The 16009-nt window shown below is 47.7% G+C and overlaps 1 protein-coding gene across 4 annotated transcripts in view; it reads right to left on the bottom strand.

Moving 5' to 3' along the window:
• The window catches only part of LOC139253654 (zinc finger protein 239-like), a 42507-nt gene that overhangs the window by 11876 nt on the left and 14622 nt on the right, over positions 1–16009 (bottom strand). The window contains exon 3 of one of the 4 annotated variants that reach the window (XR_011591963.1): positions 956–1889. The exons of the other annotated variants lie outside the window; for them this stretch is intronic. The gene's annotated coding sequence lies outside the window, so the exon portion shown is untranslated. Of the gene's footprint in view, positions 1–955; positions 1890–16009 lie in introns of those variants that run through there. 4 annotated transcript variants of the gene reach the window in all.

The raw sequence follows: 16009 nt of genomic DNA, 5'->3' as shown, positions 1-16009 counted from the left end.
AGGGTAGGTACAGCATGGGTTAGATACAAAGTTAATCTCCTTCTATGCTGTCTCATCAAACAGTCCCACAACAGGCACAGCACGGGTTAGTCAAAAAGTAAAGCTCCCCATGGACTGATCCATCAAACACGTCCATCGCAGGTACAGCACGGGATAGATACAGAGTAAAACTCCCTCGACACTGCCCCATCAACCACTCCCAGGGTAGGTAAAGCACGGGTTAGATACAGAGTAAATTTCCCTCTATATTGTTCCATCAAACACATCCAGGGTGTGAGTTAGGACACGGGCAGCTGAGTTTTGGATCAACTCTAGTTTATGTAGGGTGGAATATGGGAGGAGTGCGTTGCAATATACAAGTTCAGAAGTAACAAAGGCATGGATGAGGGCTACAGCTGAGGCAAGAGCAGAGATGGGCGATGTTACAGAGGTGGAAATAGGCAATCTTAGTTATGCTGCGGATATATGGTCAAAAACTGATTTCAAGGTGAAGTATGTCACCAAGGTTGCGAACAGTGTGGTTCAGCCTCAGACAGAAGTTGGGGAGAGGGATGGAGTCAGTCGCTAGGGAACTGAGTTTGTGGCAATGACAATTACAAATATCAAAATATTTCGCTGCCTTTTCATGTGCAAAATGTGTGGATGAGTTTTTTAAATTAAATTGGTTCCAAAAACGGATTAACTTTTCCAGAAATTAACAGATTTCAAATCTTATGCAAACCAGTTCAATAAAGGAGTAGTTCAAAGGATTTTAGCTGAGTTTAAAGTGAGACACTGCCGTCTACTACAACCACAACTCATGTACTCAAACAGAACAAGTTTGGGGTTTGATAGAAGGTGAACGAGGTGAGAAGTGATATAAGTTAGATTAAGAAAAAGCACTAAAATGGAACAGTCGGTAACAGAACATCAATTCGTCTCCTCTGATCATGGATGAATCTAATATTCGACAGTGTTTGAAACAAAGATAATTTATTCAATATTTATGCACAATATTGATCTCCAGCACAGGTATAGGGGTTATTAAGATCATCAGAAACAAACAAGAGCTGCCAGAATGAACATGGTTCAGTGCCCAATGCAATCACAGTAAATCCTGTTCTATTTACAAATGCAGCCTTTCTCCTCAGCCTGTTTAAAACTGGGATGAGGAGCAATTTCTTCACTCAGAGGTTTGTAAATCTGTGGAATTCTCTGCCCCAGGGAGCCGTGGAGGCTGGTCATTGAATATATTTAAGGCGGAAATAACAGATTTTTGAGCAATAATGGAGTAAAGGGTTATGGTGAGCAGGCAGGGTGTTAAGTACTCCACAAGACTGAGTACTGTGAGCAAAAACTAATGTGACCTTAGTCTCTTTAATACAACTTCAGAGTGCCTAAGCAGCATGGCAGACAATCTTTTATACTCCCTTGCACGAGTTATGCAGATGACCGTTGGGCCTCCAACAATTACACCCTCTGGTGGCAAGTCTTACACAGTTACAATGTTTACATACATACATCACTCCCTAACAAAGTCTTTGATACAAATTATTTATAAGTTGAGACAATCCGGGGCCCTACGCTTCCTGGTTGATCGTCTGAGTTCAAACTCTGGCATGGGTGAGTTGGTTGGACTTTTGCTGCACTGCGGCACAGCTGGTCTGACAGGACTGTTGGGAATGGTGGGTTCATCCTCTTGATTGATAGTGAGGTCGATTGATGGTTGGGTGTGTGTTCGTGTGTCGATGATGATGTCGTCCTCCTCAGGTTGTTCCTGGTTGTCGGTGAACTGCAGTTTGGTCTGATCCAAATGCTTTCTGCACGTTTGTCCATTCAATAGTTTGACTACAAACACACTATTCCCCTCCTTGGCCAAGACAGTGCCAGCGACCCATTTATGACCATGACTGTAATTAAGGACAAACACAGGGTCGTTAACATCAATGTCACATGATACAGCCACGCAATTGTGGTACATGTTTTGCCGGTGATGTCGGTTTTCCACATGATCATTTAGATTCGGGTGGACTCGGGAGAGCCTGGTTTTGAGTGCTCTCTTTGTGAATGTTTAAAAATGTATAGAGACATTGAAGTTGAGAACGTGGGAATTGTATAGGGACAGTATAAGCTAACAAACAATTCATGGAGGAATAGCCATAACATCTCAGACTCGAGACTGCGAAATGTTACAACACTAACACATATTGAAACAAAACCCACAGCTTGCAGAAAAACCTTATTAAATCAGGTTATTAACCTGAAACATTGACAGAAGCTCTTTGTTTAAAATCGGACCATGCTTGGGTCGGCTTATGAGTGGACGAAGGGAAGGAGGGATCAAAAGAGATGGGCTGAGCTGGGATGTCACTCTAGCCCTATCTTGTTATCTTTTGCCGAAAATGTATAACCATCGTGCCTTGACAATGTAACGTCACTTATCCGTAGGGAGTGTGTACGCTCTATCGAGAGATATATCTTCTGTCTGATAAGTCTTGCCGGCTGGTAAAATAAAAGCTTGCTTTGTTTAAAGCACAAACGGTATTCGTTTCAGTAATTTTGCTGAACCAGATTGAGGTAAAAGAATCCAGAAATCAACATCTTCATTAACAATTCTGCAGGGGGAGCCCCAGTGAGTGAGTGGGGTCGCATCCGGTAGCTGAGCAGAACCCGAGATAAGTGGGTCAGCAAGGAGCCTTCCGTCACACGTTTCAAGCTCTGCTTGATAGTTTAGACTGCCCATTCTGCTTGACCATTGGATGTGGGCTTAAACAGGGAAGACCTGACATGCTACATGCTTGATGCCATTGCGGGTCATAAATTTGTTGAATTCCGAGCTGGTGAAACACGGTCCATTGGCACTGACAAGGACATCGGGCAAGCCCGCAGGCTTTCAGTGGTGGCAGTGGATGTGCTGGATGACATGATTACACATTCCATCCTTTTAGAGTAAGCGTCCACTTCAACTAAAAACATCTTTCTGAGAAAGGGCCAGCAAAATCTGTGTGGATCCTGGACCACAGTTTGAGGGGGCATGACCACAGACTCAATGGAGCCTCCCTTGGTGCATTGCTCAGTTGTGAGCACGTGTTGCACTGGTGTACGCATGACTAAGTCCGAGTCAATGCCGGGCCATCAAACATGCGACCTGGCTATAGCCTTCAGCATGATTATGCCTGGGTGGATATTGTGTAGGTCACATATAAACGTTTCCCTGCCTATTTTGGGGCAAAACCACATGATTACCCCATAAGAGACAATCCGACTGCATGGACATTTCATCTTTGCGTTGGTGTAATGGCTTAATTTCATCTTGCATTTCCCCGGGAACGGCTGACCAGCTCCCATTGAGGATGCAACTTTTTACAAGTGATAGCACAGGATCCTGGCTGGTCCAGGTCCTGATGAGGTGAGCAGTGACGAGTGATCCCTCGCTCTTAATAGCATCCAGGACCAGAAGCAAGTCTGCGGGCTGCGCCATTTCCACCCCAGTAGTGGGCAATGGTAGCCGACTGAGGGCATCAGCACAGTTCTCCATGCCTGGTCTGTGGCGGATAACATAGTCATAGGCAGACAATGTTAGTGCCCATCTTTGGATGTGGGATGAAGCATTATTGTTTATACCTTTGTTTTCTGAAAACAGTGAAATGAGCAGTTTGTGGTCGGTTTCAAGCTCAAACTGAGGTCCAAATAGGTATTGGTGCATTTTCTTAACCCTATTTACACATGCTAATGCCTCTTTCTCAACCATACTGTAGGCTCTTTCAGCCTTAGACAGACTTCTAGATGCATATGCAACCAGTTGAAGTTTGCCCGATAGATTGGTTTGCTGTAACACACAGCTGACCCCGTACGAAGATGCATCACAAGCTAACACTAATCGTTTACACGGGTCATTCAGTACAAGTAACTTATTAGAACAAAGTAGGTTTCTGGCCTTCTCAAAGGCTGTCTCTTGTGATTTACCCCAAACCCAGTCGTCACCCCTAAGTAGCAACATGTGCAACGGTTCCAGCAAAGTGCTTAACCCGGGTAGAAAGTTACCAAAATAGTGAGGAGTCCCAGGAACGAACGCAGCTCCATCACATTCTGTGGTCTGGGTGCATTCTTGATGGTCTCTGTCTTTGAGTCCGTTGGCCTGATGCCGTCTGCCGCAATCTTTCTCCCCAAAAATTCAATCTCTGGCACCAGGAAAACACACTTGGAGTGTTTCAGCCTAAGTCCCACTCTGTCTAGTCGACTTAGAACCTCTTCCAGGTTGTGCAAGTGTTCGGTGGTGTCTCGATCGGTGATCAGGATGTCGTCTTGAACATAACGGTGCACAGAACCGATTTCAGCAGACTCTCCATGTTCCTCTGGAAGATGGCAGCAGCCGAGCGAATCCCAAAAGGGCATCTGTGGTATATAAACAGTCCTTTGTGCGTGTTGATGAACATCAATCTTTTCGTAGATTCAGCCAGCTCCTGTGTCATGTAGGCGGAGGTTAGGTCCAACTTGGTGAACGACTTCCCCCCACATCCCCCCACTAATGTTGCGAACAGTCATCCACCTTGGGTAGCGGGTACTGGTCTTGTAACGAGACTCGATTGTTACCTTGTAGTCTCCGCAGATTCTGACCATGCCATCGCTTTTAACACCGGAACAATCAGACAGGCCTACTCGTTGAACTCAACTGGTGATATGATTCCCTCTCATTGAAGTCTGTTCAGCTCGATCTCGACTTTCTCCCTCATCATGTACGGAACTGCTCGGGCCTGGTGATGAATGGGCCTTGCATCGGGGACTAGATGGATCTGCACCTTGGCACCTGTGAAGTTGCCGATGCCTGATTCAAATAGTGACGGAAACTTGCTCAGTACTTGGGCGCACGAGGCATCATCCACTGAAGATCGTACTTTGATGTCATCCCAGTTCTATTGAAATTTTCCCAGCCAGCTTCTGCTGAATAGCATTGGGCCATCGCCTGGTACAATCCACAGTGATAAATCATGCACAGCTCCATCATCCGATACCTTAACTGCTGCACTGTCAATGACTGGTATGAGCTTTTTGGTGTAGGTGCACAGCTTTGTCTGAATCGGACTCAGTTTGGGCCTTTGTGCCTTGTTGCCCCACAGTTTCTCAAAAGCCTTCTGGCTCATAATTGACTGACTCGCCCCCGTGTCCAACTCCATTGATATCGAAATACCGTTCAATTTGACTTTCAGCATGATAGGAGGGCTCTTGGTGGTGAAGGTGTGTACCCCATACACTTCTTCCTCGGCTTGAGTTGCCTCTCTGGTTTGTTCTGCGAGATCCATGCCGGATCGATCATCCTCTGCCAACTCTGCCACGAGGTGAGTTGCAGCACTCTTGCACATTCGCTGGAGGTGCCCAATTGTTTCGCAGCCTTTGCACACGTAGTGGTTGAATCGACATTGATGGGCTCGATGATTACCTCCGCAGCGCCAACATGGTGCGAATGGATTTGCATTCACGCCCAATGGCGGACTCTGAGTCAGCCTAGGTCTTGCAGCTGCAGGCGTGTAGGCCCTGCCATATACAGTTCTGCCTGCTAGTGACATTATTTTATGCACAGTACTTGCCGGTGAGCTTCGATGCTGGGAAGATATCTGTCTGGTATTATCGCTTGTGGATATGAATGCCTGGGCTATCGTGATAGCCTTGCTCAGGTCTAGGGATTCAGTGGACAGAAGCTTGCGAAGAATGACCTCAGGCCGATGCCAAGCACGAAAAAGTCCCCCAAAAATCCATCAAATTCGCAAGTTCCCACCAGGTGTCTCAGGTCGGCGACATAACTCGCCGCGTCCTGGCCCTCGGAGCGGTGGTGCGTGTGGAAGCGATACCTGGCCATTAAGACGCTCTCCTTCAGCTTGAGGTGGTTACGAACCAGCGCACACAACTCTGTATATGTCTTCTCTGCTGGTTTTTCTGGTGCTAGCAGATTCTTGATGAGGCCGAATATTGTGGACCCACACACGATGAGGAGAATTGCCCTACGCTTGATCGCTTTATCATCCCCATCCAGCTTGTTGGCTGCGAAGTACTAGTCGAGACGCTCAACGATGGCTTCCCAACCTTCGCCCTCTACAAATCTCTCTAAAATACCAACGGCAGCCATGACCGCGTGAAAATTTGTGATCTGTTACTCGTCGCCAATTGTTAAGTATGGAAGAACTCCACAAGACTGAGAACTGTGAGCAAAAACTGATGTGACCTTAGTCTCTTTAATACAACTCCAGAGCGCCTAAGCAGCATGGCAGACAACCTTTTATATTCCCTTGCACGAGGTGTGCAGGTGACCCTGGGGCCTGCAACAGTTGCGCCCTCTGGTGGCAAGTCTTACACAGTTACAATGTTTACATACATAACAACCGAGATCCACATTTTCTTGTCCCAAAGTCTAATGTCCCTGTGTTTTTTCTATGAGAAATGTCGAGATGTGAAAGGAGGGAGGAAATGGGACTCGTTCAGAAAGAAGGTTCCTGGACATGAACAATTCATGAGGCTGTTTTCTGACTCGTCTGCGTGAGGTTTATAAAAAAAATGAAATTAAATCGACGGGTCTAGTGACACTGCGTTGTCAATAGTAGTTTCAAACCCTAATCACTAACTCGTAAACCGAACATCATATCGATTATCCCCAACCAATAACCAGCGGGCCCAACCATTAACCCCAATCCTAACCAATAATCACCAGCCCCAACCATTAACCCCAATCCTAACCAATAATCACCGGCCCCAACCAGTAACCCCAATCCTAACCAATAATCACCAGCCCCAACGCTAACCAATAATCACTGGCCCCAACCACTAACTCCGAAACCGATACCCAAATCCCAGCCTGTAACTAACGATTATTGACGGGGATCAATGGAGGACCTAATGCCATGATAAAGGAAGCATTTGAAACAATGATCTCAATTAAAGAAATAGTGCAATGTGTGATAGTGACAAGAGATTCAATCAACGAGACCATCCTATTCAGCAATGACGATTACAAAGATCAGAATATTTCAAAGGCTGTCACATGCAATATGTGTGGAGGAGTTTTAAAAAATCAGATCCAAAAAGGGATAACTGGTACAGAAAATAACAGATTTAAAATCTTATGCGAGATATTTCTACAAGGGGTGGGTCTGAGAACATCCAATGAGTGTAAAGTGAGACACCACAGTTCAGTCTATCACACTCACAAGCCATGTACACAAACGGAACAAGCTTGGGATTTGATGTGATAGAATGCGAACAAGATGAAAACTGAAATAATCTAGTGTAAGAAAAGGCCCAAAAATAGAATAGTCGGTAACAGAACATTAATAAGTCTCTTATATTAGAGAAATCAAATAATCGACAGTGTGTTTGAAAAAAGCTGATTTATTTAATATTTATCCAGGATATTAAACTCAAGCCCAGTTATAGGGTTATTAATATCAGCAGAAATAAAGCACGATTGCCATAGTGAACATGATTCAGTTCTGGATGTGATTACTTCTTAGGCAGTCCCTTGTATCGAGGATGACTTGCTTCCTCACCAAAAAGGGATGAGTTCACAGGTGTTTCAATGAAGGACCTAATATTCCAGCTCCTGAACTACATGTTGAAGGGTGGAAGATGCCTGTGCATGGATTTTTTTAACGTGTGATGGCCGTTGTACACCAGCCATCACACGGGCTTGACCGAGCTAGGTCTTGTTCCAGTGGCAACTGGAGACTAGCTCTGCTGCACGGACCTCGTGCACACACATATCACAGTGTGGGCTGGGCCCGTGCTGCCCCTGGGCCCTCGCCTCTTCTGGGCCCCGAACTCACACCTCTCCTGGGCCCCGATCACGTCCCTCTACAATCTCTCACCGCTCCTTTGCCCCGACCTCGCCGCTCCTCTGCTGCTTGCCACCTCTCCTGCTGTACCTGCCCATGCTCCAATCAGTGACCTTGATTTTGGTGACTTCCAATCCAGTCGCCCTTCTCCAAGTCGTCGCCCTCTTGCACCAGCTCGTGCTGCTCCCTGAAGTGGCCGCCGCACCTCCGCTCCTTTTATGGCCCCGACCTGCCGCTGGTGGTTTCTCGCAGGCCGGGGCCTCCACGCTGCCGTGATTAACAGCAGCAATAACAGCAAAATCCATCCACTGCAGGTTATTGTGAACTCGCTGGTATCTGAGCAGAGTGCATGACTGAGCGAATCCCTTCCCACACGGAGCAGGTGAACGGCCTCTCCCCAGAGGACATGATGCGTCAGCAGATCTTTTGCGCTTTTAAAGCTCTTCGCACAGTCAGAACATTTAAATGATCTTTTAACAGTGTGAACAAGTCAGTGTGTCAGAAGAAACCCACACTCAATGCAGGTGAGCAGCCTCTCCCCAGTGTGAATGTGCTTGTGTGTCAGGAGCTTGGATAACTGAGTGAATCCCTTCCCACACACACAGAGCAAGTAAACGGTCTCTCCCCAATGTCATCATCATAGGCAGTGCCTCGGAATCGAGGAAGACTTGCTTCCACTCTTAGCATGAGTTCTTAGGTGGCTGTACAGTCCAATACGGGAACAAAGTCTCTGTCACAGGTGGGACAGACAGTGGTTGAAGGAAAGGGTGGGCGGGGAGCCTGGTTTGCTGCATGTTCTTTCTGCTGCCTGCGCTTGATTTCTGCATGCTCTCGGCGAAGAGACTCAAGGTGCTCAGCACCCTCCTGGATACACTTCCTCCACTTAGGGCAGTCTTTGGCCAGGGACTCCCAGGTGTCAGTGAGGATATCGCACTTTATCAGGGAGGCTTTGAGGGTGTCCTTCTAACATTTCCTCTGCCTACCTTTGGCTCATTTGTCGTGGATGAGTTCCGAGTAGAGCGGTTGCTTTGGGAGTCTCGTGTCTGGCATGAGAAATATGTGGCCCGCCCAACGGAGCTGATCAAGTGTGGTCAGTGATTCAATGCTGGGGATGTTGACTTTGATGAGGACGCTAATATTGGTGCATCTGTCCTTTCAGTGGATTTGCAGGATCTTGCGGAGACATCGTTGGTGGTATTTCTCCAGCGACTTGAGGTGTCTACTGTACATGGTCCATGTCTCTGAACCATACAGGAGGGCGGGTATTACTATGGCCCTGTAGACCATGAGCTTGGTGGTAGGTTTGAGGGTCTGGTCTTCAAACACTCTTTTCCTCAGGTGGCCGAAGGCTGCACTGGCGCACTGGAGGCAGTGTTGGATCTTGTCATCAATGCCTGCTCTTGTTGATTTGAGGTGCCCGAGATAAGGGACGTGGTCCACGTTATCCAGGGCCATGCCATGGATCTTGATATCTAGGGAGGGCAGTGCTGTGTGGCGAGAACAGGCTGGTGGAGGACCTTTGTCTTACTGATGTTTAGCGTAAGGCCCATGCTTTCATATGCCTTGGTAAGTACGTTGACTATGTCCTGGAATTCAGCTTCTGTGTGTGCACAGACGCTAGCATCGTCTGCGTACTGTAGCTCGACGACAGAGGTTGGAGTGCTCTTGGTTCTGGCCTGGACATGGCGAAGGTTGAACAGTTTCCCACTGGTTCTGTAGTTTAGTTTCACTCCAGCGGGGAGCTCGTCAACTGTGAGGTGGAGCATGACAGCGAGGAAGATTGAGAAGAGGGTTGGGGCGATGACGCAGCCCTGCTTGACCCCAGTCCGGCCATGGATTGGGTCTGTAATGGATCCACGCAAGGATCACGACCTGCATGTTGTCGTGGAGCAGGCGAAGGATGGTGACATAATTTTGGGGGGCATCCGAAACTGAGGAGGACGCTCCATAGACCCTTGCGGTTGACAGTGCTAAAGGCCTTTGTAAGGTCGAAGAATGCCATGTATAAGGGCTGGCGCTATTCCCTGCATTTTTCCTGCAGCTGTCGTTCTGCAAAAATCATGTCCGCTGTGCCCCGGAGGGGACGAAATCCATACTGTAACTCCAGGAGGAGCTCCTTGGCAATGGGGAGAAGACGATTGAGGAGGACTCTAGCAACCACTTTCCCACTGGCTGATAGCAGGGAGATTCCCGCAATCGGACTTGTCCCCTTTTTTAAAGATGGTCACAAGCACTGCATCTCTAAGATCTCCCAGCATGCTCTCCTCCCTACAGATCAGATGAGGTTGTGTATTCACGCCAGCAGTGCCTCTCTGCCATACTTCAGTGCCTCAGCAGGGATTCCATCCGCTCCCATAGCCTTGTTGTTTTTTTAGCTGTCTTATGGCTTTTTCTACCTCGTGCAGTGTTGGGGTCTCACTGAGGTGGTGGCGGGTAGCATGCTGCAGAATGGAGTCGAGAACACTCGAGTCAATGACAGAGTCTCGGTTGAGGAAATCTTTGAAGTGCTCCTTCCAGCGGGCCGACTGCCTCGGTGTCCTTGATGAGTGTTTCCCTGTTCTTGGCCAGAAGCGGGATGGGGCCTTGGGTGTTTGGGCCGTAGGTGGCCTCGACTGCGATGAAGAATCCTCGTATATCATGGCTGTCGGCCAGCTGCTGTATCTCCTGTGCTTTCTCCATCCACCACCTGTTCTTTAGGTACCGGGTTTTTTGTTGGACCTTAGTCTTTAGCCGTCTGTAATGCTGCTCCCGAGTTGGGTTGCTGTTTAAGGCTCAGAAATGCCCTGCGCTTGCAATCTATTAGCTCTTGAATCTACTGATCATTCTCATTAAACCAGTCCTGGTATTTCCTGGTTGAGTGACTGAGCATCTCGTTGCAGGCACTGGTTATGGAGGCCTGGAGGACAGACCAAGCATAGAAACATAGAAAATAGGTGCAGGAGTAGGCCATTCGGCCCTTTGAGCCTGCACCGCTATTTAATGAGTTCATGGCTGAACATGCAACTTCAGTACCCCATTCCTGCTTTCTCGCCATACCCCTTGATCCCCCGAGTAGTAAGGACTACATCTAACTCCTTTTTGAATATATTTAGTGAATTGGCCTCAATAACTTTCTGTGGTAGAGAATTCCACAGGTTCACCACTCTCTGGGTGAAGAAGTTTCTCCTCATCTCGGTAAAAAATGGCATGCCCCTTATCCTTAGACTGTGACCCCTGGTTCTGGACTTCCCCAACATTGGGAACATTCTTCCTGCATCTAACCTGTCTAAACCCGTCAGAATTTTAAACATTTCTATGAGATCCCCTCTCATTCTTCTGAACTCCAGTGAATACAAGCCCAGTTGATCCAGTCTTTCTTGATATGTCAGTCCCGCCATCCTGGGAATCAGTCTGGTGAACCTTCGCTGCACTCGCTCAACAGCAAGAATGTCCTTCCTCAAGTTAGGAGACCGAAACTGTACACAATACTCCAGGTGTGGCCTCACCAAGGCCCTGTACAACTGTCGTAACACCTCCCTGCCCCTGTACTCAAATCCCCTCACTATGAAGGCCAACATGCCATTTGTTTTCTTAACCGCCTGCTGTACCTGCATGCCAACTTTCAATGACTGATGTACCATGACACCCAGGTCTCAGTGCACCTCCCCTTTTCCTCATCTGTCACCATTCAGATAATAGCACAGTGGGAATTCTGCGTCTCGGGGTCCTCAAGGCACGCCAGGTTAGCTGTGAGGTGCTGACTGTAAAGGGCTCTCTTAGTTGGGTCATTTAGTGCCCCTGCAGTGACTTTTTTTGTGACACTGCTTCTGCTGCGCCCTTCGCTTTGGGGCTACGTTGATGTCAATGATGGATCAGATTAGGCGGTGGTCCGTTCAGCAGTCGTCAGCTCCTGTCATGGCCCGGGTGATGTGCACATCCTTGCGATCGCGGGCTTGGACGATGATATAGTCTAACAGGTGCCAGTATTCGGAGCGAGGATGTTGCCACGATGCCTTGTATTTGTCCCTCTGTCGGAACAAGGTGTTGTTGATGAGGAATTCGTGTTCTAGACATTGTCAGGAGTAGGGTATCGCTGGAGTTGTCTTTCCCTGACCCCTCTCGGTCAATCATGCCTCCCCAGAGGGCTGTGTCCTTGCCGACCCTGGCGTTGAAGTTGCCAAGGAGGATCAGTTTGTCGCCCACAGGGACGCAGGTCAGGGATGTTTTGAGGTTGGAATAAAAACCCTCTTTGGTCTCATCCATTACATCAAGTGTTGGGGCATATGCACTGTTGACTGTGGCGCACTGGTTCTGGGATAGGGTGAGTCAAAGCTTCCTGAGGCGTTCGTTAGCCCCGCAGGGGGAGTCTTTGAGGCAGTTGACCAGCTCGGTTTTGATAACGAAGCCGACTCCGTGGAGGTGGTGTAACCTCCACATTGTTCCTTGAGCTGGCCTTCCCCTGCCCACCGGGTCTCGCTTAGGGCGGTGATGTCAATATCAAAGCGTCTAAGTTCCCGGCGCTGCGGCGTTCCGGTCTATCGCTGTTAGGGTTGTCCATGAGGGTCCTGAAGTTCCAGGTCCTGAACTTCATGTTAGAGGATGGAAGACGCCTGTGCGTGATTTATTTTAACGTGGGGTGGTCGTTGCACACCGGCTACCACACGGGCTAAGCTGAGCAAGGTCTTGGTCCAGTGGCAAGGGGGTCCATGATGACTGGAGCCCAGGCACTGCTGTATGGGCCTAGTTGCCGATGGCGAGATGTTGGTTACAGGCTCGGCGCTGGGTAGCGCGCTTGATAGTAGGTAGACCAAGGTTTGGTTGGGAGAAGCATTGGAGGGGGGGGGGGCCAGGGGTTCAGAATGCGGGGGCGGGGGGGGGTCATAGCCATTCTACTCCCCGATGTGAATGCATCAATGAATATCCAGCTGGCACGGGTAATTGAATCCCGCGTGTCCACAGTAACTGACACCAGGTCAGCCCGCTGGATGGAACCTCGGGCGCCCTGAGCTTGATCTCCGGTGTCTCCAGTCCCGACTGCCCCCTTACATCAGTCTCCCCTCACTTTTATACCCTGCACTGATCCACCTCTGGCACCGGACTCTTCTTTGTTTTCTCTGCTGGGTTTGCACAGGAAGCGAGGAAAAGACAGCTGGAATTTCTCTAACCTGTGATTTACAATGACACTTTTCCCTGGTTCCCAGCAGTTACTTTTCTTCAGTAATTTTCTCATTATCCCTAAACTCCCCTGCCTGCTGTTGGTTGTTATGTCTTATAGTTTCACAATTAGGTATAAACATCACACATTATAATCTAATCTATTGTGTTACTCACTCTGGTTTAAGCTTACATTGTTGGTTACTAACAGACAAACCCTGTTCTTTCCCCTGATCTGTTTACAGATTCCAACAGTGGGTTCAGTGAATGGAATGTCTCATCAGTGTTGCCATGGTGACCTGTCTGCAGTGAATCGATTGTTTGAGTTTCTAACTCAGACTAAACTTCTCTTTCCCATGACTTATTTCCAGCGAATATAAGTCGAGTCAATCCAGTCTTTCTTCATGTGTCAGTCCTGCCATTCTGGGAATCAGTCTGGTGAAACTTCACTGCAGTCCCTCAATAGCAAGAAGGCCCTTCCTCAGATTAGGAGACCAAAACTGCATACAATATTCAAGGTGTGGCCTCACCAAGGCCCTGTACAACTGCAGTAAGACCTCCCTGTTCCTATATTCAAATCCTCTCGCTATGAAGGCCAACATGCCATTTGCCTTCTTCACCGCCTACTGCACCTGCATGCCAACTTTCAATGACTGATGTACCATGACACCCAGGTCTCGTTGCACCTCCCCTTTTCCTAATCTGTCACCATTCAGATAATATTCTGCCTTCCTGCTTTTGCCACCAAAGTGGATAATCTCACATTTATCTACATTCTACTGCATCTGCCATGCATTTGCCCACTCACCTAACCTGTCCAAGTCACCCTGCAGCCTCTTAGCATCCTCTTCACAGCTCACACTACCACCCATCTTAGTGTCATCTGCAAACTTGGAGATATTACATTCAATTCCTTCGCCTAAATCATTAATGTATCTTGTAAATAGCAGTGGTCCCAGCACTGAACCTTGCGGTACCCCACTAGTCACTACCTGCCATTCTGAAAAGGACCCGTTTATTCCTACTCTTTGCTTCCTGTCTACCAACCAGTTCTCTATCCACGTCAATACATTACTCCCAATACCATATGCATTAATTTTGCACACTAATCTCTTGTGTGGGACCTAGTCAAAAGTCTTTTGAAAGTCCAAATACACCACATCCACTGGTTCTCCCTTGTCCACTCCATTAGTTACATCCTCAAAAAATTCGAGAAGATTTATCAAGCATGATTTCCCTTTCATAAATCCATGCTGACTTGGACCGATCCTGTCACTGCTTTCCAAATGTACTGTTATTTCATCTTAATAATTGATTCCAGCATGTTCCCCACTCCTAATGTCAGTTTAACCAATCTATAATTCCGTTTTCTCTCTCCCTCCTTTTCTAAAAAGTGGGGATACATTAACTACCCTCCAATCCATAGGAACTGATTCAGAGTTTGTAGAATGTTGGAAAATGACCACCAATACATCCACTATTTCTAGGGCCACTTCCTTACTCGAGGGCATCAAATTCAAATCATCACCAAAAGGCTCAAACCCAGGGAGGAACTATCGAGCACACTGTACAACAATGTTCAGGACACTTACTGTCTCTCCGGATCTGTGTCCGGTGGAGGAACTGATGGGTTTCTCTTATCTTTGGGTTAAATGATGTTCTCATCGAGGTGATGGATGTCACTGCTGGGGAATGGGATATTCTGAGCACCTAGTGTCTGCCTAAAGCACTCTTTAGTCAGATACAGCACGGATTAGATACAGAGTAAAGCTCCTTCTACACTGTCCCATCAAACACTCCCAGGACAGGTACAGCATAGGTTAGATACACAGTAAACCTACCTCGACACTGCCCCAAACACTCCCAGAGCAGGTACAGCATGGATCAGATACAGAGTAAAGCCCTGTGTACACTATCTCACCAGGGCAGGTACAACACTGATTAGATAGCGTAAACCTCTCTCTATACTGTCCCATCAGACACTCCCAGGACAGGTACAGTACTGGTTAGATACAGAGTAAATCTCCTTCTACACTGTTCCATCAAACACTCCCAGGGCAGGTACAGCCTGGATTAAATATAGAGGAAAGCTCCCTCTATACTGTCCCATCAAACAGTCCAAGGGGAGGTACAGTACGGGTTAGATACAGCGTAAAGTTTTCTCTACACCGGCCAACAGACACTCCAAAGGCAGGTATTGCATGGGTTAGGCAGAGGGTAAAGCTCCCTCTATACTCCCCGATCAAACAATGACAGGGCAGGCATAGCATATGCTAGATAAGAGCAAGGCTCCTTCTACACTGTCCCATCAAACACTCCCAGGACAGGTACAGCACAGGTTAGATACAGAGTAAACCTACCTCTACACTGCCCCAAACACTCCCAGAGCAGGTACAGCCTGGATTAAATATAGAGGAAAGCTCCCTTTACACTGTCCCATCAACCACTCCAAGGGTAGGCATAGTACATAAGAAATAGATGCAGGAGTTGGCCATTTGGCCCCTCGAGCCTGCTCCGCCATTCAATAAGATCATGGTTGATCTGATCCTGGCCTCAACTCGACTTCCCCGCCCGCTCCCCATAACCCTGGACTCCCTTATCATTCAAAAATCTGTCTATCCCCACCTTAAATACATTCAATGACCCAGCCTCCACAGCTCTCTGAGGCAGAGAATTCCAAAGATTCACGTCCCTCAGATAAGAAATTCCTCCATTTCAGTTTTAAATGAGCTACCTCTTATTCTGAAACTATGCTCCCGAGTTCTAGATTCCTCCATGAGGGGAAACATCCTCTCTGTATCAATCCTGTCAAGCCCCCTCAGAATCTTAAAACGTTTCAATAAGATCACCTCCAAGTTTTCTAAATTCCAAAGAGCATAGGCCCCAACTGCTTCACCTTTCTTCTTATGACAACCTCTTCATCTCAGTCATCAACCTCGGGAACCTTCTCTGAACTGCTTCCAATGCAAGTATACTCCTCCTTAAATAAGGAGACCAAACTGTACGCAGTACTCCAGGTGTAGTCTCACCAATGCCCTGTACAGTTGCAGAAGGACTTTCTTACTTTTATACTCCAT

The sequence above is a fragment of the Pristiophorus japonicus genome, unplaced genomic scaffold (genome assembly GCF_044704955.1).
Source record: "Pristiophorus japonicus isolate sPriJap1 unplaced genomic scaffold, sPriJap1.hap1 HAP1_SCAFFOLD_495, whole genome shotgun sequence".
In the NCBI taxonomy this organism is placed as follows: domain Eukaryota; kingdom Metazoa; phylum Chordata; class Chondrichthyes; family Pristiophoridae; genus Pristiophorus; species Pristiophorus japonicus.
Note: the sequence above shows the minus strand (reverse complement) of the source record. Positions and strands in the feature narration are given on the sequence as shown.